We start from the raw sequence: 23,886 nt of genomic DNA, 5'->3' as shown, positions 1-23,886 counted from the left end.
TTTAGAAATCAGTCAAGTTAATTGAAACAGGGCTTCAAAGAGACTGCTTATGATTTCTAAAACTGAGAAGGTAACATCCCCAGGCCCTTCCCTCTAGCATACGAAGGTCCAGCCTTGGTTCCACAGGTCTGTGCAGTTAGTCCAGAAAGCTACAGAGACTAATTCTAAATTGCCCGTGTAAGAAAGGTTACCTCAACAGGGTCAAGCATCAGCATTATTTGAAATGTCACTTATATGATGAGGACACATTCCTCGAGTGTCTGTGTGTCCGTGTGTGTTGGCTCATGAGCAACCATGGCGGCGGTAGAGAAGAGCTATCATGGCCTGGCCTTAAAGTCACATTTAATTGGTGTATTCCCTCAAGTAAATAAAAAAGGTGACATTTTCTCTTGATGCCTGGACTGGAATGCTAAAAACCGATGGGCCGGGGTCCCTGAAATGTCAAGGAGGAATAATTTCCAGCACATACTCTGCCAGCTTTTGTACCTTACCCCTGCTCTGCTCTGGGAGACTCAGAAAGGTCATCGGCACGTTTGACTTATTTTATGTCAACATTTGGCTGAGGATCAATGGCAGCTTTTCGTGATCAAAGATAAGTAGGCCACTGCTAAAATGTGTCCTCTGCTTGCCGCTGAGTACTTCTCTGCTTGATTCAGTGATACATTAAGGCTCAGATGTCAAATTTCTACCTCCTTCTTGCATCATCCATGGTTAGGTGTTTGTCTCACACACTCTCACGAATACGCACAAATACACACTGCGAGACTGAAAGCCCCCCTGGCACAGTAAACAACTTTAAGCACCCTGGAAAACAAACAGATAAAAGCACGCCTTTGACATGAAAACATGACAATTTCCCTCTAAGAGCCTCTCAGAAAAATAAAATCCTGAGAGAGAGAGAGAAAGGCTTTACTGACAAGAACAGACATCATTGACTAAATCCGTGTTATTTATCATCTGGCATAGCTCTGTGGCCGGCTTTAGGCCAGTGCGCCATGAATTACCTGCTGCAACATCAAAACACTCTCATGTAACCATTCAGCCATTGGAGGCCTCAAAGCATCTTAACAGAAGCAGCATATTTGTCCATTGGCCCGTAATGAAATGATTTCAAAAACCGAGACTAGAAATGCTCAAGTATTCTTTTTTCCCCTCTCCATCCGTCTCTTTCGCTCTCCGTGCTTTAATGGCGTACGAGATAATGCTCATCAAATCCAGGCTGATCAGGTTTGATGCATTCATTGACAAGGATTTGTCAGCACTGTTTTCTCTCTAAAAGGGACTTAAACATTCATAATGGAGAGGAAACACCTCTCCCCCTAAACCCTTCCTTGTTTTAGGATTTATGACTTATGGTTATATACGCTGAAGCATAAAGTGGAGGCTTTCTCAACCTTTGATGTCAGCGTTGTGGAGGTTGATAATCTATGTGGATTGCTGTACACTTTGGTAATAGTGTGTGCAAGCAGCACATTCAATCCCCTTACCAAATACAAGAGGCGTTTTTGTACATCAAGGCTGAAAAGCCAGTGTATCTTATGGTATGATAGACTCATCAGCTCAATTTGGACTTCATGTTAAAAGCCACTTTACAATAAAATACAGCGGGTCAGATTAAAATGTAAGTGTCGATGGAAACACGAGGGGAATAAACAAGAGATTAAGGCAAAAAAGAGCAGAGGAGAGCGATCGTCAAATTCAACACTGGAATTGTCTCTTTGTAAGCACCTTGCAGCAGGTTTAAATGTCAATTTTTATCCTGAACGCAGCCGAGCACTGTGATATCACAGAAAACGTTTGTCTGGGATTTTTAGGAATCAGACTCGAAGAAGAAAAAAAAAGAGAGATTGGAAAACACATTCAACTCCTGACTGAGTCCAACTCCATCAGTGCTGCAAGGCAATGCAAACAAACCAATTAGAGAAGCCTTTGCAGCAGAGCTGGAAATTTAAAAGCAATAAACAATCAGGCAGACAGACAGCCCCCAAAATTAGACACACACACTAGAGGTCTATTATCTCATCTCCCAGTTAACAAGCAAGTGCTTGATTAACAAACAAGGGGCTTAACAAGCTCTGATTGTTTAACGATGGGTTGCATTAGGGGGATGATTTTTAGACTGATGATTTATTCCAAACTGAAGGGGACGATGCGGATGCCATCAACGGCTCACCATTAAATTTGCAGTAATGACATCTCTAACAGTTTTATTTTTCAAGATGTTATTCTGGTCCTGATACTCAGAGAAATACTGATTAGAAACCCAAATCTATCCTTAAAGACACCGTGTGTCAACCGGACGTTAGCAGATGGGTAGCTCCTCAACCGAGATTCGAAACTTTATCACATGTCCCTCCAACGCTGATGATTGATCCTATAATTGAGGGACTCGGACAGCAGGAAAGATTTGTTGACATCTGTCAAGTTTATGTACGACCCTGATTCCCAAAAAGTGGTGGTGTTCCCGAGCCATGCAGTAACATCCTTTATCCAATCATGTGTTCGCAAAGTGGTGAACCTCGCTCCATCCTCGCTCGTGAACGACTGAGCCTTTCCGGGATGCTCACCTGTTTATCTGTGGAATGAACCAAACAGGTGATTTTGGAGCGTTTCACAACTTTCCCAGTCTTTTGCTGCTCCTGTCGCAGCTCGTTTAAACCTCAAATTCAGAATAAGCAGATATTTACGAAAAAAACAATGAGAAGTCAAAGCAAGTTGTTTTATTTATCTTTTACACAGCATCCCAACTTTATTGGACTCAATGTTGTTGTAAGGAAAACTTTTCAATTATATACGTGAATATTGATTGAGTTTTATGCCTCTTTAGGGATCTAGGTTATCTAAGGTTATGGCTGTGGGTAAAAAAAAAATGGAGGATGACAATTAATTGCAATATGTTGAACCATCAACACCGTCTCTTTGAACTGTGTTTGTGCTGCAGGCGCTCTGCTTTAACACACACGGAACGCAGTCTTGGTGGGTTTTCCCTTCCTTTCAAGCACATGTTGGAGCTTTGGATATGCTGCGTATGGGAGACGTATATGTTATGATGTGGTGCGTTAAAGGTAAAGCAGCGAGTGGAGTAGCACACGCGATCATACACTGTGATCACACAAAGCGCGCTCTCTCCACAAAACAAAGCAGCCCGACTGACATAAATTGATTGTAGAGACGTCAGTCATCGGAGTTGCTTGTACTGAAGTGGAGCTTCTAAAGCTCCTCTGTGTTCTTTCCTTCGTTTGTTCTGCTGTTTACCATCAAACAGACCAGTGACCATATAGGAGATCACTGGGGTGAGAGAGTGAGAGACAAAAAGAGATGCCTTCAGGCATTTCAACCACTCCCATCTCCTCCATGCATGTCAGTCATTTTTGAGATAACCAGAACAGTGATGATTCAAGGGCTCTAAGAACCTGGAGATGACCCACACATCTGTTCGGCCAATGTCCCGCCGCCTCCTGACAACTGACTTTAAGATTTCAAAAAGAGGAACATGTCTGAAATGGTGCTTTGAATTTATAGATTTTCATTAAAGTCCCTCCCGATGCAGCAAAAATGATTCCAAACTAAGAGATGAATTCAATATCCCCAAAAAACATTGATAATTTTCAGTTCATTTAAACTCAGAATGGTTTTGAGTTGACAAGTAGTTGATTGAGTGGTTGCTTGATTTCTTGTGCCACTCATCAGTTATTGTAATAATAAGACAACTCAAGTGTTCCTTGTCTCTTCAAAATGTCCTGTCCTTTTAAATCCGCTCATTTGCACATGTAGCTGTCACTGAAATGACAATCATGTGTGTTTTCTGCACTGCCACCGCACTGCTGCACCACCCCCACAGAAAATGTTTGAAAAATCTCATCTCTCTTCCCTCTCCTGCAGCCAAAGGCTTCACGTCATTGGACTGCATTTCTATAATCGAATCGTTTAATAACAGCGGGACAGTTGGTGCGATCACAACTTCACGTCAACAAAAAAGTAAAAACAACCTCGTTGAGATAAAGAGAGTTTGTAATTTTGGTGATGATATGTCACAGAAAAGCGTCAGAAGAGGAGGAAAAAAAGCGACACCCTGTTGGTTGTAAGAGTTATGCCTTACTGCTCCGCTGGTACAAATTCATCATGTTTGTGACAACTGGAGGATGATGTTTTTAATTGCTACAACCTTCGGTGGCACCGGAGCCTGGCCTTGAGGGACCAGGCAGAGTATCTGTATGTGTGTGTGTGTGTGTGTGAGGATATGTGCTGTACGTGTAGCTGAATGTGTGCATGCATGTATGTGTTTGAACGCACAGTGGCTCCACTGCAATCAGGATAATTGCAGAAAAGGTGTCTGCATCTAGTGTGAGTCTCCAGCTGCATAGTGAAGCAGGCCAAAGTGATGCCACGATGTTTAATTAAGAGCTACAGATAAGTCTCATCTCTCATCTCACAGGTCTACGATAGAAGCTGCAATAGTGTTCAAACCGTGCATACTGCGAAAGGTCAAAGGCTCTGTCTATAACCTGGCAAATAATATGGTGGTAGATTGGTTGAAATTCTCAGTGAGAGGAACGGAAAGAAATACAGAGGAATAATATGTGCGTGCATTATGCATTTTTGCCACAACCTGCCACAATCACTTTTCTTCTCTAGTGCACAGCTTTTCCTCTCCACACACATTAGGGCCCCTCACTAATGAAACCCACCTCTCTCTCTCTCACACACACACACTCACACACGCATACTTGCACACATGCGCTGGCCCCCTTTACTAATGAACCCAACCTCAAACACATTTGCATCTCTCTAAATTAGCTTGATTATTTCAGGGTAATTAGCATAAGCGTATGGAAATTAAATTGGCTATAGTGGCGTGGTGGCTTCAAGGTGTTTTTCCATGTGACGTGCGGGTAATGGGCTACATTTGATGATTTCGTACAAGACTTGTGTTCGTCTTGTGTAGTGTAAAGCTGATGTGTTTTTAGATCCCAAAAGCTTGAAAAGTGCCTGCAAATCAGATAGAAATGTTGAATAACATTACATGTAATTTAAAATGCTGGATAAAGTCATAGCAACATTCATTAATAGGATGCAAAATTCAGAATTTCACTTATTGAAGAGCTGGGGATTCAGTTTTATTTCTGACTGGACATAAAAGACAATTTGGCGCTCAGGTTAAAGCAGAACAAAAGAGCTTTGCGGCATTTAAGTTATCACCATCTGCTTCAAACAACATCAGCAAACTCGCTGAGTAGTTTAAGCCAAAATTCCACAAGCTCACAAGAAAAAGTTTGAGTGAACTTACTGAATGAAACAAATGCAGTTATTGTGTTTTAATGTGTTTAGAGTTAAGAATCAGTGTGTCCTTCCTTCATCTCTACCCAGGATGCCCTCTGGTTCTACTCATCTACAGTAATAGAGGCCTGAAATCCCTTACACACTAATAACCCAACCATGGATTATTAATTAATATGTTCAAAGTACTCTCTCTGATTCTAACCCCCCGACCACCACTACAGCTCATGTGAACCTCGTGAACTTCTATTCTCTAATGTTCACAAAGGCACCGGGTGATTAAAGGGAAATAATGATATTTATAAGTTTCTTTTAAAAAAGAAGAAGAAGAAGAAGAAGGCAGAGCGCTCAGTGGCCACGTTAAGTGGCCATGCAATTAGAAATATGTTTCTGAGACGTGCATTCATGTCCACGTTTTAACAGGGTGAGGGAAATTTAATTAAGTTAATGGTGCCATCGCAGAGGTAGGGCACTCAGTGTCTTGCTCAAGGACACGTCAACAAGAATCAGGGTTTAAGGTTTTTGTAGCCGCTTAGTGAGTTGACAGTGATCTTGAATGCAAAACTAGTGCACATGAATTGAGAAGACTGTATGATTTTCCACTCTGAAGGAGGCCCTGAAAAACTGCACAGTAGCATCTTAAGGTCAGGTCAATGTACTGAGGAAACATTTACTGGAGTGACTCCAATTTGCAGTTTTTCAAAATCAGTCTCGTCATTTTCAGTATTTTACAAAACACTGTTTCAAATACGACGAACATTAGTGTTTTGTAACAAAGGACTACTACAGAAAGCATGACGTTTTCTGATTTACCCTAAGTATGTTTAAGGTTTGAATACATTTATGCATAAAACTGCTTGGTAATGTGGGGAAAGATCGCAGACTGAAGTCAAACAATGTTGATGTTTGGTAGGAAACAGGAAACTAACAGCAGTCTCTCGTGTCCAAGTACTTGACCCATCCATCCACCCTGAACCCCTCCCCACAGGGCTCATGGACAACAATCACTATTCCCACGGCCTAGCTAGAGGTCCTTGTCTTCCAAAGGAAAACATATGTAGTATGATGCATTTGAACAAATGACGACTGCAGTCATTTTCCCTGTGACTACCTTTCCTTCATAGTTTAAAGGACTGTGCCTGCCGTGACTGTGAAAGTGGCTATAATGGCTATTCTTATCAGATGACAACGTGAAAGCAATGTGATAATGTGAAAGGAGTGCCTTGTTCTGAGTTATCACAATAATCTGTAGCCCCTGTCAGCTTTAGAGCAGGTTTCAGCTAATTGTTCAGCTGTCTGGTCCAAAGCTTTCCTGTTTCAGTTCACTCTGACCACTGCTGTTTGGCTTCAGCAAAAAAGCTCTGAAAACCCACCCTACCTTACCTGTAGAGCATCAAACAGCAGACAGACAGAGAGTTGCTGGCTTTCATAATGGAGCATTTAGCAGCTTAAGAGCCAGATATTCCCCTTTGTAGTTGGTAGAGACCAAAAACAGAGATAAAAGAGAGTGAACATTGGACTTACTGTTGCCAGCTGGCGAGAAACACGTCTCCGAATGAATGATGTTCCTCTGTAAATGCTCAAGTGGTCTAAAAAATCAGCTATTCTATGTTTGAGTGTTTGCGAAAAACAAACAAAGCTAATGCTGCCAATTTTTATGGTCCCGGTCTTTACAACGTAGCATAGCTGTTCACTTGCCTAAACATTTTGAATGCAATAAAAAGCACTGTGCCCAGTGTGTGCCAAAATCACCCCATCAAATCTGTTAAAGAATAATGTGATATAGAGCGAATTTGTGCCAACAAAACGTAACCAATCTCTGAGGTTGTGAGGTGTTTTTTGGTCTATAGCCTCGTCTGATTTAATGAGTCAAAAGCTGCTCCGGAGCACGCTGTCACACTGACACCATGTTAGAACAAACATGTGGTCAGAAGGTTGAGAGCACCCTGGGCCGCTGCATGATTTCCCACTCACATTAACAAAGAAATCTGCTCACCTGAATTATAGCCGGCAATGTATACTTTTACAGTAAAATATACATAAGAATAACTTCAGTCATGGCTCATTGCCTCTCTCCTCTGGCTCTCTTACACCAAGCACAAACACGCCTGCCTGCACACAGATATCACTGATATATGGTACCGACTAGTCCTATACATTGGGGGTAATGATAACATTTATGAGCATGATGCTTTTTCACAGAGGAGTGCTGTAGGTTATTGATGAGTCTCGCTGTGTACCATTACTTATGAATGAAAAGAAGGCGAAAGAGAAGAGAGAGATAGAGATGAGAGGAAGGTATGGATGTTATAGCCTTATCCCTTGAACTATATTTCATCAAAGCTCATGGCTGGAGACTCTGGTTGTCATAGACGGGGCTCACAGGGCTTCCTTAACTCAATGTACACTTCTTCTTCTTTTTCTTTTTTTTAACTCCAGGGTTACTTTCATGAGCTTTCTGATTGATTTGATAGTGATGAGAGACCGTAAAGTCCAAAGAAGGGAGGAGAGTGGAAGAAACTGGCATGAGAACAAACTTTGGAACACTTCTAAATGTTGAAGCTGCTTTTCTCATGCGATAGAATGAGTAACATGTAAAAACAATCCACTCACCTGTAGGGATTCTCAAATGGGGGCACTCTTGCGCTTGTTAACGAGATGCATACATTTAAAATCTGAATAAAAACCATGCATTAGCAGAAAAAATGCTTAACAGTTCTGCTGTTTCATCTTGAGGCTTCATAAATCAGTGTTGGATAGATAAGTGGAATATATATCTACACTTAGAAGACTTGTTCCATCTAGCTTTTGAACCACGAGAAATGTAATTAACCACAGCAAAGTCATAGCTAATTGGAAAAAAGTGGGAATTATTTTTATGTATTTCATGTCAGTGCGGCTGCATATTGCATGTGAAGTTAATCAGAGTGACCACTTGTTAATTCACTTTGATGAAAGGAGGAGGGGGAGGGATACAGTATACGGACAAGATAGCCCATAAAAGGGAGGGAAGGAAATAAAAAAAAAAAAGCACCAGAGGCAGGAGGCAAGAAAGAGGAGAGCATGTGCAGCACATACAGTGTGTTAACCACAACAACAGCAAAGAAAGAGTTCACACATATCTTACTGCCTTTTTAATCATGACGCCAGCATTAATTATCACCAAAACTGGCTTGTGGCAGAAAAGATTACTTGGTTATTGTTCGGCCTACCAATCACACACATTTTTCGCACCCACTTCTATGTTGGCAGCGCCCTCTTTGATTGGGGGAGACTCATTGAAGATTGTGGATATTGTTAGAGTTCACAAATGAGTCAAGCTCTATTGTAATTTCTAAAAAAGGTATTTTAGTATCAAATAGAAAGCTGCTACAGAGCGAATGAAACATCATAATCACGGCACAGTCTGATTATACCTTTAATATGGTAAATACAGCCTCATATTGTAAATATGTTTAACCATTGTGGTTTAAGATAATGATACTGCAGCAGCTTGGTTCAAAGTGATTTTCAGCTAGATTTTATGTTCCCACGCACCCAAAAGTTTTTGTGTTTCCTGCTGCTAGAAGTCACTGATCCCAGCGGTTTACAGTAAACGAGGTTGTCATGCAATGATGGCAGCTTAGAGTTTGCTTTTGGTGATAGAAAGTGAAGAAGGAAATGCAAATGAGCTGTCGATTATGCACCAGCATCCCTCTACCGAGGCAAAACATAGAAAAATAGAAAATCAACTGTCAAACTGAAGTGTTTGCACTGCCAGTGGTATCACTAAAATGTACTTTCCTGTCAGATTTATGTGTTGTTATTTCTGATTTGATTTGGAGATGAAAAAAACGAAAGTGAAAATGGCGAAGCCTAATTATGGCTAATTCTAACATTCTCATATAAATGAGTAGAAGAAGAGAAAATGAGAGGGGCGGCATTCAAGTAAGGACATGTCAGATCTAACCTTCAGCCTTACGCTACTGATAGGAATAACAAGGCTGTGCTGAGCAGGAGAGGCACCTCGAGTAAGTGAGAAAAACAATTTTACACATGTAAAGCACAAAGATGACAGAACAAAACCAGACAGGCATGAATCGCCGTCTGTTTCCGAAAGCGGGTTCATTAAAGGTGAGGAAAGAAATTGTTATTGAAGATTGTGTATTCACACATAAACCCAGAGCCCCCCTTCATCAAATATACCAGATGTAACGGTACATTTGCCTTTAGAAAGTATACGGATTAAAATCAAACACAGCTTTTGGTTTGACAAAAGTCACAAATGTCAGAGCTAAAATGCTCGCATGAAAAAATGAAATTTCATCCGTTTGCGGTGACTTCGTGGTGTTTGGTACTGGTTGTATTTTTGAATAGCAGGAAGGAAATAACTAACTCTTGCTTTCCTTTTATTACTTTTTCCTCAAGATTTCTATTCCTTTCGACACTCGAGCTATGTTGATTCCATCTCAGAGTATTTCTTCTTCAGTTTTATGCCCTCATTTAGTCTGACTGTAAAACCGGCAGTTAGCTTCAGCGCTGATGGCAAAAATAGCATCAGGTTTGTTCCTTTTTTCTAAGAGATTCAAGGAAAAGTGGCTCTCTTTTAGTGGGCAAACCAAAAGGACCCTGGTTTTGTTTTCTGGATGAAAAGAGGAAAGGAGAAACATAAGAAAAACAAATCTCCTGCACTAGTACCCTTCTGTCCCGTAACTCCAATTAAAACCTGTTTTGATAAACTAAAACCATTTTTGGAAGAAGTCTAATAGTAACTATCACAAAGCTTTTTCTTGTCTATACATCTGTCTCATCCCTTTACCAAATATCCATTTGCAACTGAGAACCACACCACCCATATTCTATCTAGTTAAGGCCTCCAAACATGGACTTCAAAATATATGCCTGATTTCAAAAGTTCAAGAATATGAAAGAAAAAGGAAAAAAAAAAAGCCTTCTTAGCGTAATTGCTCTCAGTGGGAAGTAAATAGTTATTAACGTATGGCAAGCTGCAAGCAGGGATTTCAAACTGGGAGGGAGGTGGGAGGCGAAAGTTGGAGAAAGAGGGAGGAACATGTCAGGAGAGAATGAGCGAGATGAAGGTTGAAAGAAAGGAGAAATGGGAAGGGGGGAAAACGGAGAGAAATGGCGTGAGAGAGAAAGCGGGCATCGCTCCTGAGTGACAAAGCCGCTTGCATTTTAGGATTCTCGGCTTTAAAACAATTCTTTCATGTTATCCCTCTTCTCCTTGCTTTCTTATTTATCTGTCTCTCCTATCCAACGCACCTCCTCCCCTCAGAGGAGTCGCTCGTATTTCCCCCCATCTCAGTTTCTCTCTCTTTTTCTCTTTCCTTTAATTTTTTTTTCTTCTTTGAATAATTTACTGCAGCAGGGGAGAGTGGAAGTGCGTTTATTTTGAGTGTGTTTGCGCTTTAAACAGAATGCTTAATGATTGCCGATGGGAGAGAGACTGCATTAATCCCATTTATGTTGAGACCTTTTAGATGTACTGACACCCGTGGCAGACAGGCAGTGTGTGTGTGTGTGCGGATGGGGCATGGGGGCTCTTTCACTCCGTGCACACAAATGATATCCCATCATATCTGTGGGATGAACCCCCATATCACTCTGTATGATTGTGTGTGTGTGTGTGTGTGTGTTTGTGTGCATGCGTGTGCGTGTGTGTGCATGTGCGAGATAGGACCAGAATGCCAGCTCTGTGCATATACCTCCACACTCGATCAAGGCGAGGCCTTTGGGGCATCCCCCTACTCACCACAGTTGATTTGAAAAACCTCCTCACATTTTTTCAAAGTGTATGCATTTCATACTGTTTCTGCATTTCCACAAATGTGGAAACAGCTTTGAAAACTCAGGCACATATCATTGAATATAAGAGGGTCTATTTAAAATGTTTTTCTCAGTGCAGTGTTTTGCTTTAGGCTCGGGCAAAAGAGAGACGTCAACGACGGCTCAAAAGCATCAGCAATATTGAAAAAAAACGATTCTTTCAATGAACATTTGATTTCTGGAATTTCTCAAATATACAATTATGGTGTTTTGATTTTGTTTGTTTTTTAAGTATTAATATATATTATTGCAATATTGCACATGCACTTAACAGCTCAGTATACTGTTTCTGTTGGCCTGACTTCCAATGAAAACTAACTTTCCACTGAAGCAGTCTTGCTAACTTGATAACACCACACTGAATGACACCTGTGTGATTTAAAGTGAAACTGTGTCCCAGCTTCAGTCCCATATATGGATAAAGGCCTGTGATAAAGGAAATGATACCATGCTGACACAAATATGAATCCAAACCCTCCCCCACAAAAAACAACCCTCCCATGATACCCAGGCTATACTGTTATTAGAGTGAAGGTTCCTCAGCATCATCTTCTGGAGACACAGAAAGCATCACTCAGTTAATTTATTGGTGCATTGAAGGCCTTGCTCTTTTTTAGATATCACATACTCACCTTGACAGTTACATTCAAGGCCATATTCAAACTTTAATCTCACGCATTAATTCTCCCTTGCCTGCTGCAGCACTTAAGCAATTTATAGCAGCGCTATAGCACGAAGGTCTCTGTCAGTGCTCTTTGTAATTACTTAATATTTAGTCTCATTCAGTGTTTGCCTGAATTTCTGAGCATATGGCAGATTCCTCTGCAGGTCAGCATATGGCAGCACAGAATTTAGATTTAGTTTAGATTCAAAAAAGGAAGAAAAAAAAAGAGGAAGAAGAAAAGACCCCCTCTCCTACTCTCCCCTCCTCTCCATCCATCTGTCGTTTCCCGTAGATGCTGGGAAAGTGAAAACAGAGGGAGAGAAAAAAATAAGTGAAACATCTGATGAAGCCCACGATGGTGCGCTGGAGCTGATAGCCTCGCAGTGTGGCCCCTTTGTGTGTGCGTGAGACCATGTGCATGTGTGCACGCTTCTGTTGATGCAAGTCTGGTGCTTTGTGAATACGCACACACACATGTATGAGGGAGGAAATAATTAATAGGCTTGTGATTTAGGTATAGGAACAGTCGTAATGTCATTTCTTCCAGCTTTTAACATCACATATGATGCATCGTTATCACCACAGACCTTTGTGAGTGTCCATATGTGACGGGCTGGGGGTGAGAAGTGGTTGACTTTGCAAGTTTGTTGGGAAGTCAGCTGACACAGTATAAACAGCAAGAAAGTCTTTATATGGAGGAAAGTGGGGTGGATGGGTGGGTCAAACAAACCATACGTCACAGTTTCTAACCAAAGAGAGTCACTGGCAATCGACATATTCAGTCGTTTAGGCATGAGGATGTGTTGACTTTTTCATCCAATACTTATAATTTACTTCACTGTAATCAAATTTTCATTGAAATTAGTTAAAGAAAGGGACGAGAGAGATAAAAAGAGAAAAATGTATATTGTTATGATAGAGATACATAATCCTTGTGGCTTAATGCTATAATTTGTGCAGCGGGGGACAAAAGTGATTTTTAGCTGGTGGTTTTGTTTGAGGGTCAATACATAATTCAAGTGTAAATTTAAGTGAACAAAGTTTGATAAAGTTGCTACCTGTTACTATTTGAAATATGTGTTTTGGGACATGAATTTAAGAAATTCACCAAAGTGGTTCTAATGCAACAACCAACAATCATCATTTGCTCATAGTAATTCTTATATACTGTATGTTAAAGCAGGATTAATGTGATCACAGTGATGCTATGGCCTGATATTTGCTGCATGGGTTGTGCTTCTCTACCGTGAGATAATTTGTTTGGAGGATGAGATTTTTCTGTCAGATGAGATCTGGTTACCTGCTATCCATTTTTGTGATTCACTTTTGCACATGTGAGCTTCAAATATAATGTACAATATTTGTAGGTTTTCCCTCTAATCCAGCACTACTTGTTTACTGTGCTTGTTTTTATCACTTCAGGGCTCAGACCCTATTTCAGGAAAATTGCAAATTACCTTAAGATTGCTGTTATGCAGATTAAGTTAGGCTCGTAATGTCAAGATTGCAGACATTGCTTTTACATACACATCATATATGTTCTTTTCTTTTAACGCCTGACACCCTACGCTGATTACTCATACTCAGTCTGAAGAGTGATTATTTTAAATAGCCAAGACGCCTTTGCGTGCGTGCGTGTGTGTGTGTGTGTGTACTTTGAAATCAACTTTATGCTAATCCTGTTCCACGCCTTGACAGTCTTAGTGTGGAGAGACATTAGCATAACTAGCTAGCGCCGTGAACAACAGGGGGTCTGTGTGGCTCACATACAGTAAGTAGGTGTGTGTGTCGTTCTGCTTGAGGTGTGTACGAGAGAGAAACGAGCTTTAAGGAGACAGAATGTCAGCCTTCTCCCTCGTTTGCTCTTCGTTCTGTCGGAGTTGGAAGTCGGCCCCTGCCAGCTGCCTCAGTCTCATTTACACCTACAGAGGTGTGGGAGCTTCGAGGCCGCACTCAGGAGACATTTTCTCTACCATAAAGCATATGGCTGAGAGAAGGTGCCTGACTTGTGACTTGAACTGACATCAAGTCACAGCAGAAGGTTCGTCCTTTATTATCTCTCATGCCATCCTTTGTGTTATAAAAAAGACAAACAGTGGGAGGTGGAGAGAGAGACAGATAGATGGATTAATAGAGAGAATCCAGCAATGGATATTTATTTCTCACTTTCTTAGTTTTCTCTTTCTCTACGCAGCTCTCTTTCAATTTCTCCCATCTCCTATTTGCTCTTGTCTGTTTGTTTATAACATGGAGCCTAATTCCCAGCAGGACACTTGAGGCGGGCAGAGCTGACACACACACACACGCATGCACGCACGCACGCACGCACGCATGCACGCGCGCACACACACACACACGCACACACACACACACACACACGCACACACACACAGACCTCATAGCTGCTGCTGGCACCATGCCATCCTGTCTGGGCCTGTCTATGTGTGAGGGGCGAGCTGTCTGCCCTCATCAGTGCCAACATGTTGCCTATATGTACGCTGCTCCAGGGGGACCTGTGTGTGTGTGTGTGTGTGTGTGTGTGTGTGTGTGTGTGTGTGTGTGTGTGTGTTCCCGTCTGTTCAGCCCTTTACCGATAGGATACCCAGTGACCATGCGGGGACAACAACAAAGCTCATTACACTGGTGACCTCAATCCCATTTGATATGTGTATCTACATTTTATGGGCATGCATACACACACAAATACACACAGAGAGAAATATATAGGCATGGACAAATATTTTACATACATGCAGGTGCATGCAAATGTGCTCAGACACAGATACACCAACATGAGCGCATGTTTATACACTGAGCTAAATGCTGTTGTATTGTGCAGCAAGCTTAAACGATGTGCTGTGCGAGCTGTGCATTGAAGAAACGTGAGACCACATTTGAATTGCTACGCATATGTTCCTTTGTCGATGCTGAGAAGAAAACATTAATAAACAAAATATCACATACTCTAACAAGCCTTAAAGCACCTCATATGTTCATGTGCATGAATTTGACATGATACGTTTCAAACAGAATGATCCATATCCCTGGTGCAAGCCCAGAAGCGATGCACACATGTTCATGAATAAACTATAGAAAGCAGTGATATCTAAAGGTAAACATCAAGTTTCAACTTTGTAAATAAGCTGCATTCATGATAGTTATAGAGTTACTTCTTAGTTATAGTTGTAGAATTACTTTCTGAATGATTCGTTAGTAGTGGTGCACCACTTATCTGGCAAAAGAGTTGTTTTGCTTTAACTTGTCATTGTGAAAAAAACATTGATTGCACAGTGTCATGGCTATAGAATAGTGACATAATCAGCATCAGATCCAGTCCGGCTGGCACCGTTTCTGTCTGCTTTCATGTCTCCATTATAGACTAAATGAAAGAATGAACTTGTTCCCCTTATGTTCTCTTCTATCCCCCCTCCACCCTGACTCCAGTCTCTGCTGTAGTTACTTGTTTGCGCGAGGCGATACTCAAACTGTGTCGTTACTCCTTAAAAAAATATGACAACATCACTTAACCCTCTTCACAAACATGTTTCTTCCTTCTCTCTTATTTCCGAAGTGGTCCTGAGCGTTTCTTCATGGAAATTTGGAAACCAGTGCTGTGTGTCCTGAGTTGTTGGTAGTCGCTGGGCTCTTTGGGACAGCGCCAACAATGAAAACCACTTGGAAACAGAAAAAGTTGTCTGTTTCCAAGAGCAGTGACCTTCGACTGGATGTTGTTGATGTTTTTTTATAATGACATCTAATTTAACTGAAATCTCGCAAAATCTCTCCCTGTGGTAAGATAAAATCAAAGTCCAGTCACATTTCTCACTGGGGAAATTTGATCTTGGATTTTTGCAAATGGAAGCAAATCTCTCACAAAGCTGGATTCAAATTGAAAGCAGATTGGATCCTTTAAACCTAAATATACACACACACACACACACACATATATATATATATGTTTTACTGATATTTACAATCACAGCGCCAACAAGCCTGATTTCCCATTCTCCCTTAGTGCAGCAGCTGCACATTGTTGTTGATTTTGGCTTTTTCGAGCTGCAACCTTAGGAGAATGATCACAATGCTGAAAAATCCTCGTCTCAGAGCATTGATTTATCATGCTTGCCTCCAGACCCTGACGGTGGTAGAGATCCAGTGTCCTCAGGGCGCCCGGTAGGATGAAAGCTTGCAGCTATGGTGGCCTGAATGCTGCTCCTCCACCAAACAGGTGGCGTCTCACTCAGAGGAGGTCTTGATAATCACATTAGGATTAACTTTTTATTAGTTTAAAGCAGTGTTTTTCTGGAATGAAGAGGATTAACAAAAAGATCAATCTTTTAATGTGTTCAAGTCATTTTTTTTTTCAAAAGCCATGAGCTGTCTAACTCCAAAGCCCTGCAGTGGTAATTGCCCTTCTTCCTTCTCATGACTGACATTTGCACATAATACTGACACATTGGTCCTCGCTGGCATTTACCAATGAGGCAGAAGGGCAGTGTCATACACACTTGTGCACCCGGGCATAGACGGACACACACACACACACACACACACACATACTTAAGCCTGAGTTTGCAAGTGTGCACGCTCACACATAGGTGCACACACAGAGGTATATTGCAGCACACATACATACACAGATCTTTGTGATTTTCCCTGTCCATGTGTGTGTGTATGCGTGTGTGTATGAGCACAAGAGACAGGGTCTTCTTGTCCCTGAGGCAGCAGTGTCGGGAAGTGTCGGAGTCGACAATGAGCGCGCTCAGTAGGCCCCCTGAGCCATGGAACACTGATCTTCATGTCAGCTCAAAGACGTGGAATCACCCTTTTCTCTGTCAGCCTTTGTGTGTGTGTGTGTGTGTGTGTGTGTGTGTGTGTGTGTGTGTGTGTGTGTGTGTGCGTGTGTGTGCAAGGCAAAAGCGATGAGGAGACAAGAGGACTCAGCCTTGTTTTGAACTCTGTCACTTTGTTATAAGTCACTGCTTTATGCTGTTTCTCTTCTCTCTCGGTTTGAGCTCTTGCCATCTCTGCTTCTCACAGCAGTTTTCCCTTGATGTGTGTCCCTGGTTTCTTCACTCCAACTGTCTTCTTCAACGCATCCTCATACCTCAATGACTGGATAGTTTGTTTGCCATCGACTCCCAAAATGACATACGTGACCGTTGGAGAGTACCAGTAGGTGGACCTGACCCTCGTCGTACTGGACCTTGGTTGTAACCTGGTTAACGCTGAAAGACTGTGTGCGGTTCCTCAGGTTTAGGCATCAAAGCTACTTCTTGATCACAGTTTGGGTTAAAAATGTTACTGGTACATATGCTACTTAACTTACGTTACGAAAGTTAAAAGAAGTCAATGTTGACTTTCAGTTTCAAGTCCAGTGTTTGCTGCTCTTTCTACTACATCACATGACTTCCTCCTTTGCCCCTGTCATAAATACAGCTACACGATGTTGCAGCCTAATAATAAATGTAAATATGGGCTGTAATAACCTTCTTGCACAGACAACCTATCTGGATGTTTTACTGGTGAGGTTGTCTTCTTTTTATATCAATGTATTCCAGGGTTCTTCTCGTGCAGGAACGCTACTTGTTGGATAAAACAGTACACCAAACGGTGCATTTCATATCCCTTAATTACAGCAATAGGCAGCAGGTGTTCTAACAGACATAAATATCTCCCTCAAGGTCTGAGTGTGGTCTCGTTACAACCTGAAGCTCTAATCACCATTAAAAGGTGTTTGATCTCAAAACACATGGGAGGGATCCCAGCATCACAGATACTTCCACTTCTCAGGCATCAGCTCCTTGTGATCCTGACTCTGGGTGGGGCTGAAGCGCGCGAAAAACCATGGGTGCTGCCGATCAGTTGACTGCAACATCAAAAGAATGTGGAAAAAGATTACATCCCTGTATTCTATTAAGAAAAGGCATGTCTAGGTATCATCCCGTACCGTCCATCCAACTGATGTTACTTACTCGCCAAATAATGGGGCTGTTTTCCTTGCTACAGCCCATTACGCTTTGGTCATTTAGTGGGAACTGTTTAGTTCTCCTCCAGTGGAGACAGTGACAGTTCTCTTTCTTTATTCAGCAAAGCGTGGTCTCGTTCCACGAAGGTGTGAACTCTGACTCCGCAGAGCTGACCTTAAACTCACCGACTCTAACATGTCTGAAGTATGGGACATTATTATTCTGCCTTCGCTAAGATAGACAATAATCGACATTCAGCCATCAGGAGAGCAAGCTATACCCACATTTGGCAAAATGGGAAGGGCCGGTGTGTAGTTTTATTCAGATCGATGCGTTTTTTTGACCATGTTGTTGTGTGGACGTGAAAGAGGGCATATGTTTTTATTTCAGCTGAGTAATTCCGCTTTTGGTTTTCAGTCAGTACTGCAAGTGACGTGTTAGGTACGACTGTTAATCTATTTCTGCAAGTAACCACACACTTCCCATAAATTTCAGCCATATTGACAACATGGTCGTAAATATCCTTTTTTTGCTTTATATGCGTTTCTCTTTTGCTATATTACTGTCTATTTTTGCAGTGTTTGTGTTCCTCATATTATGTTCATTGTCGGTTTCTGCACCAATGACCGGATTTGCTCACCCTGATCAGTAATCTTTGATCTGATCTCATGTAGCATTTTAGTGTTAAAGAGTTGTTAATGGGAATATATGTTGGCTCAGTATAAGTCGTGTTCCTGACTGAGTCTGTGGCTCTGAAATGTGTCAGCATCGTGTGTGCTCCCACAAAATGTTACCCTTTTAAATGGGGCATAAATCTCTCATAAACCTTTCAGTATAATGTTTTTATTTAATGATGTAGTGATAAGAGATGGGACTACGCTACTTCTGTGGTAGATCCCATTTAAGATACAGAAAACTCAGATTTTTTTCATTTGATTTTGCTTTGTGACAAACCTCTTACAAAGCCAACGTCATTGTTAACCCTCCATAAAAAAAACAGCTCTCTGTCCTTACCAACACATCCAGAAATGTCAATTAACAGCACTGTCCTTCATTTGAATATTTCTGATTATTATGCAGCTCCCGCTCTTACATATTCAAAACGGGGTTCTCAATCCAATTAAATGGGCAATGTGCTGTAAAGGCGTGGGCAAACATGATTGAAGGCAGAGCTTAGGATGACAAACAAGAGCAATCTGAGGGAGATGGAAAACCGCTTGCTGCGAAGTTAATGGAAGACTGTGTGATGATCACTGATGGAGCAATGGGTGGAGATGTGTGTGTGTGTGTGAGAAAGAGAGAGACAGACAGAGATAAAGAGACTAAAAGGGAAGTGTGAGTGGAAGGGAATAAGGGAGCAATATGGCGTTTGGGGTGTAAGTGAAAAAGTCGAAGGTTTAGGTCGTGTTTGTGCAGATGCATATGCCTGCAGAGTCACGTCCATGTGCTTCTGTGTGTGTGTGTATCTGCCCTTTGCTTGTACAACATTGGACGCCACTGCTCTGTGTGCACAGAGAGATGCTCATGTGGACCATATTTCAAAATTTAGATATGCAAGGTAGACAGAGAGGCAGGCAGTAATTAAAGTAATAACATTTCATTTAAAATACCCTTAACAAACAATTTACAACCAGGGACAAAAAAGCAATTAAGGCAAGGTTGTGCTATCCAGAGCGAATGCTATTTGGAGCGAATGTTTAATTGGCTTGTTTAAAACAGCCAAGAGTCAGAGGTACCCTTTACTCCTGCAGTCACTGCATTGTGTATGTAAGAATAGTAAGAAAATGATATGTATCCTGTGGAAACATATTTCAAATAAGAAGATATGCAGTGATCTTTTTGTGTCTGCAATCGTGTGTGTGTGTGTGCCTTCATCTTCCCTTGGTTCAAAACCCAATCAGTGTCTTTAAAATCCGTGCTCAGGAGCGGCCTGATGCCGCTCTGTCAGACTATCCTTCTGATGAATGCCTCGGCATCCCACCGGCTCGCTAAATATGCGCAGTGAAATGAGCTGAAACACGGGCCTTAATTAAAAAGTGGAGACCCACGAAGATGTGATTAAAGCAACGCTCAGCGGATTATAGTGACTAAAGCATCTCCGAAGGCACACAGAAAGAGCAGAAGAGAGGGGGAATGAGAGAGAGAGAGGAATAAGTGAGTGATTAAAGCGCCACTGTCTTCTTCCTTTCATATTTTCTCTTCTTTTACACCATAATGCTTCGTACGGAGCGAGCGCTTGTCTTTCACTGACGTTCCCAGTTGTGACTTCGGGCCTCACGTAAAGCAACTTTGTATATTATCAGAAATGAGATGTTGAGCCTCTATCTCAGCCTCACCTGGCTGAGTCTTAATCTCGTGTAACTATTGATGTTTGAAGCGGACACACTCTGCTCTCGGTATGTTTTATAATTCCTCAGTCCTCGCTGTTATCAGACAACAATGAAATATGAATTTTGTTTCAGGGTGGATATACAGTTACACACAGCTGCCTGAGACTGTGAGAGGGTCTCTGGGATGGTGTGAGCTGAGCTGTAGGGTTGATTATCACTGTGCTACGTCCTTTTCATGGGGGCCAGACTGTAATGACTCAGGCCCTTTCATGGACGCTGCATTGCTAAGCAGCCATAATGATACTGTTATTAATAATGTAATGTTTCCTCTCTTCTCTGCAGTATGTTCACTGTGTCATTGCAGTGTGATATTTTTCATTAGAAGGTCTATAATGAAGACAGAAGAACAGATGTTTCAGTCTTTTTAATTTTTCAGTTTTAATCTGTTTCTGATTGGCTGACTTTCAAAACACTGTGAATTTTGTTCAATCTTTCATACACCTGAACATTTTTTAGATCTGAGGACTGCTCCTCTATGTGTAATCGTAGAAAAAACATCACAAAACAAAAGGGAATGGAGCCGCATTAGCAGTAAGAGTGTTTTCTGAGCTCATTAGCCAGCAATCATGGCTCCTGATGAAAACAGATAAGATAACAACTCACAAATTCTCCATTTTTAAGATGATGAAGAAGAAAAACAATTCTTGACTGAAGTAAAAACCTAGGTTGGAGAACTCAACATAAACTTTTACCGGCTCAAAATAGCACCCAACGCATGCCCTTCTAATCAATCGCTGCTGCTGTCTCTCAGTCGCCTTCCCTTCTCCTCTTTCCTCTCTCTCCTCTGCCTCCTTCACCAGGATGACCTGCAGTATGTAGGCAAATACCCCGTGTTCGTTCCAACATCAGGTTTCTTAGTCTATGGATGTCAGTTCCCATTTTAATCAAATGCTTTGCGCAGTATCAGCATGCTAAGTGGGAGAGTGTTAGATAACACAGAGATGGATAGAGACTGCATTCTCTAGATAATCTCTTTAACATCAGTACGATTAAACTCTGCATCTCATATCCATAAGATGCCTGATCCAGCAGCTCTTTTATCGAATCTCTCCTGAATAAAATGGGTGTGGGATGAAAAGTAGGTGGATGATATCGACGAAGAGGGAGGAAAGGAATAAATGAATGAACTTGGATTTATTAATAACTGCTGCATTTTGTCTTCTTTGCCCCCTTTTCTTTTGAAAGGGAGGCTGTAGGATTAAATGAGAGAGAAGACAAACATGAAGGAAGCAACAAACGGAGTCAGGGGGAGCTGGGGTGGACAGGAGCAGGAAAGGAAGTTAGAAAGAGATGAGAGGAGAGGTGAGAAAAAAAAGGTGTGTGAGAAGCAGGAAGAAGAGGTGGAGAAATGAATGCTGATAGCCAGGTGAGTAAATGGAAAAAAGGGGGCACAAACAGCACCGATGAATGGATGGATGGATGAATTCGAGGCTATTAGCTCATCCTGTAACTCTTTTTCCACGAGAGGCAAGTATTGTGCAGTTAGAAAAGGAGACATTGATGCAAGTCAAGTCAGTCTCTCAGTGGCTAAAGAAGGCAAGTGAGGAGAAAGTGTCTTTTTGCATCTGCCTTTCTTACTCATCTGTGCCCACATCATTAACGCTATCCCTCACTTCACCTTCCTCCCAACCCCGTATCCTCACACTGACACCTACTGATTAACTATCTCTGCAGGCCTTCCTCACCCCTTCCTACCACCTTTTTCCCCCCCGTCACTCTACAGCCTTGTCCATCTCTTTTCAGTATTTACACATTAATCCTGTTGCTCATCTGTGGAGATATCCCACTTAAACTGACAGCATGTACTGGATGGTGACTGGAACAGAACCAATGAGAGGACACAAGATCACATGAGACAACCTATGGCATGTGTGCATGTATTGTTTGCATGGGCCATACCTTAATACTGGGGATAAACTACACGACCATCAGGCCGATGGTGGAGTTCAAGTCAGCTGCAGTTTAAAATGTTTGCACTGAGAGGCCAGAACAGATTATCTTGTACTCAGGAAGGGTTAAGGACTTCAATCAAACGGCCATTGACAAAAAGCTAAAATAAGATCCGCAAATGTCAAACTGAGCTCAGTGAGAGTTTCACCCGCTGGTTTGTTTTAGCTTGTTTGCCTCATCCTCGCTCTGTGAGCCACCAGCAAACTGAATGAGAATATTTTCCGTGCCAGATGTGATATGTACAATTACATCTCCAGTAATTATTATCATCCAGCTCTTTAAAAATAGATTTGTTTAATCACATCATTTATTCAGTGAATTTTTTGGATTTACTCGTTCTCGCTCTTCAAGGATGTTACGTTTTCACTCCCGTCTGTTCATCTGTTATTACTCTTAAACTACATGACAGAAATCAATAAAATCTGATGAACAATTCCACTATAAGTCGAATAAGCCTGGATTGCTTAACATAAAATTCAGTGATTTTTGCTAAAAAAAATCATGTTTAGCCAGAAAAGTATGTCATATTTTTGTAATTACGTCTTTTAAGTTATTAATTACTAACTACAAAGGGTTAGTTAATCTGAATATTGCTGTTGCTATCGTCATAAGATATTATGGTGTGAAAACCTGCATCTTTACTTTAACCAGTACCATCTAACAGAAATTCACATCTGATGTTTCAAACAAAGCAAATTGGTTGGGAATTTAGTGACTTCTGATGATTTTAATTATGGACAGACCTCCTGCCTCATACACTTACAGTAAATACATTAGGAGCTATGATTTCTGTGGGCCAGTATAGCAGCCACGTCGACACATCGCTCCACTGAACAGAAGCTGCCAATGTGGTCTCTACATGTGCACGTCTGTGAGAAATGGCATTACTTCTTCTGAGCATGTGCTCATTGTCTCCTTTTTCTTTCTGCCAGCAGTGCAGCACTGTAGCTCACCTTAATAAAGCATTCATTAATTCCTTCATTACGCCACTGCTTGCCTGACTCGTCTCCCGGCTTGTGCTGTCACCTGCTCTGCTGTGAGAACATCCAATGCTGAAAAGGTCAAAGTGCCACCACAACTGAAGAAGTGAGAGTTTGCAGCTGTAATGCACAGACGTAACTGTCACTGCCTGTCCTGGAAGCTGTCAGTGTGACACACACTCTGTACTCTCTGTGACTCTGCAACTGCAGGCGCTGCCTTCACTGCAGATCTGATAGAGACAGTGGTTCATCACATGAGCTGATAAATGATTAGGCCAGGCACCTTGGTAGATGCCAGACAACTGACTCATAAAATGAATAATATGAATCAGTTGTCTGCTTTATGCTCCACCTGACAAACAAGACACATGCAAATCAGTGATCTGTTGGTGTCCCTGTTATTGCCTTTGGTGTGTAAAAACTGATGCATCTTCTTGCTGACTGCTGAAAGCATTTTAAGAAACATCTCTGCAAATCAAGAGAGTTTAAGTCTAGCTTAAACAGCTGCTCAGTTACTCTGCAATCTTAAGAAAGTATAATAAATGAATTATTGTATAAAACGATTGTTAACAAGGATTAATATTGATTAATATTGTTTTATTACCTTGGGTGTTGTTTGTCTCTTTCTGACCCCTGACCCTTACAGGAACGTATTTTTGCTAATCTCCTAAAGGGATTAAAGTAATACAGGGTCACATTTTGTCTAAATTTCTGTCTAATCTTGATTCCAGTGCAAACACAGTCACCGCTGTCAGACAAAAGCTGCTCATCTTAAAAACAGACTGCAGTCTGCTATTTAGGAATCCAGGAAAACATCTGCATTTCACATA

The sequence above is a fragment of the Chelmon rostratus genome, chromosome 8 (assembly GCF_017976325.1).
Source record: "Chelmon rostratus isolate fCheRos1 chromosome 8, fCheRos1.pri, whole genome shotgun sequence".
NCBI lineage: Eukaryota > Metazoa > Chordata > Actinopteri > Chaetodontiformes > Chaetodontidae > Chelmon > Chelmon rostratus.
The sequence above is the reverse complement of the archived record's forward strand: the minus strand, read 5'-3'. Positions refer to the sequence as shown.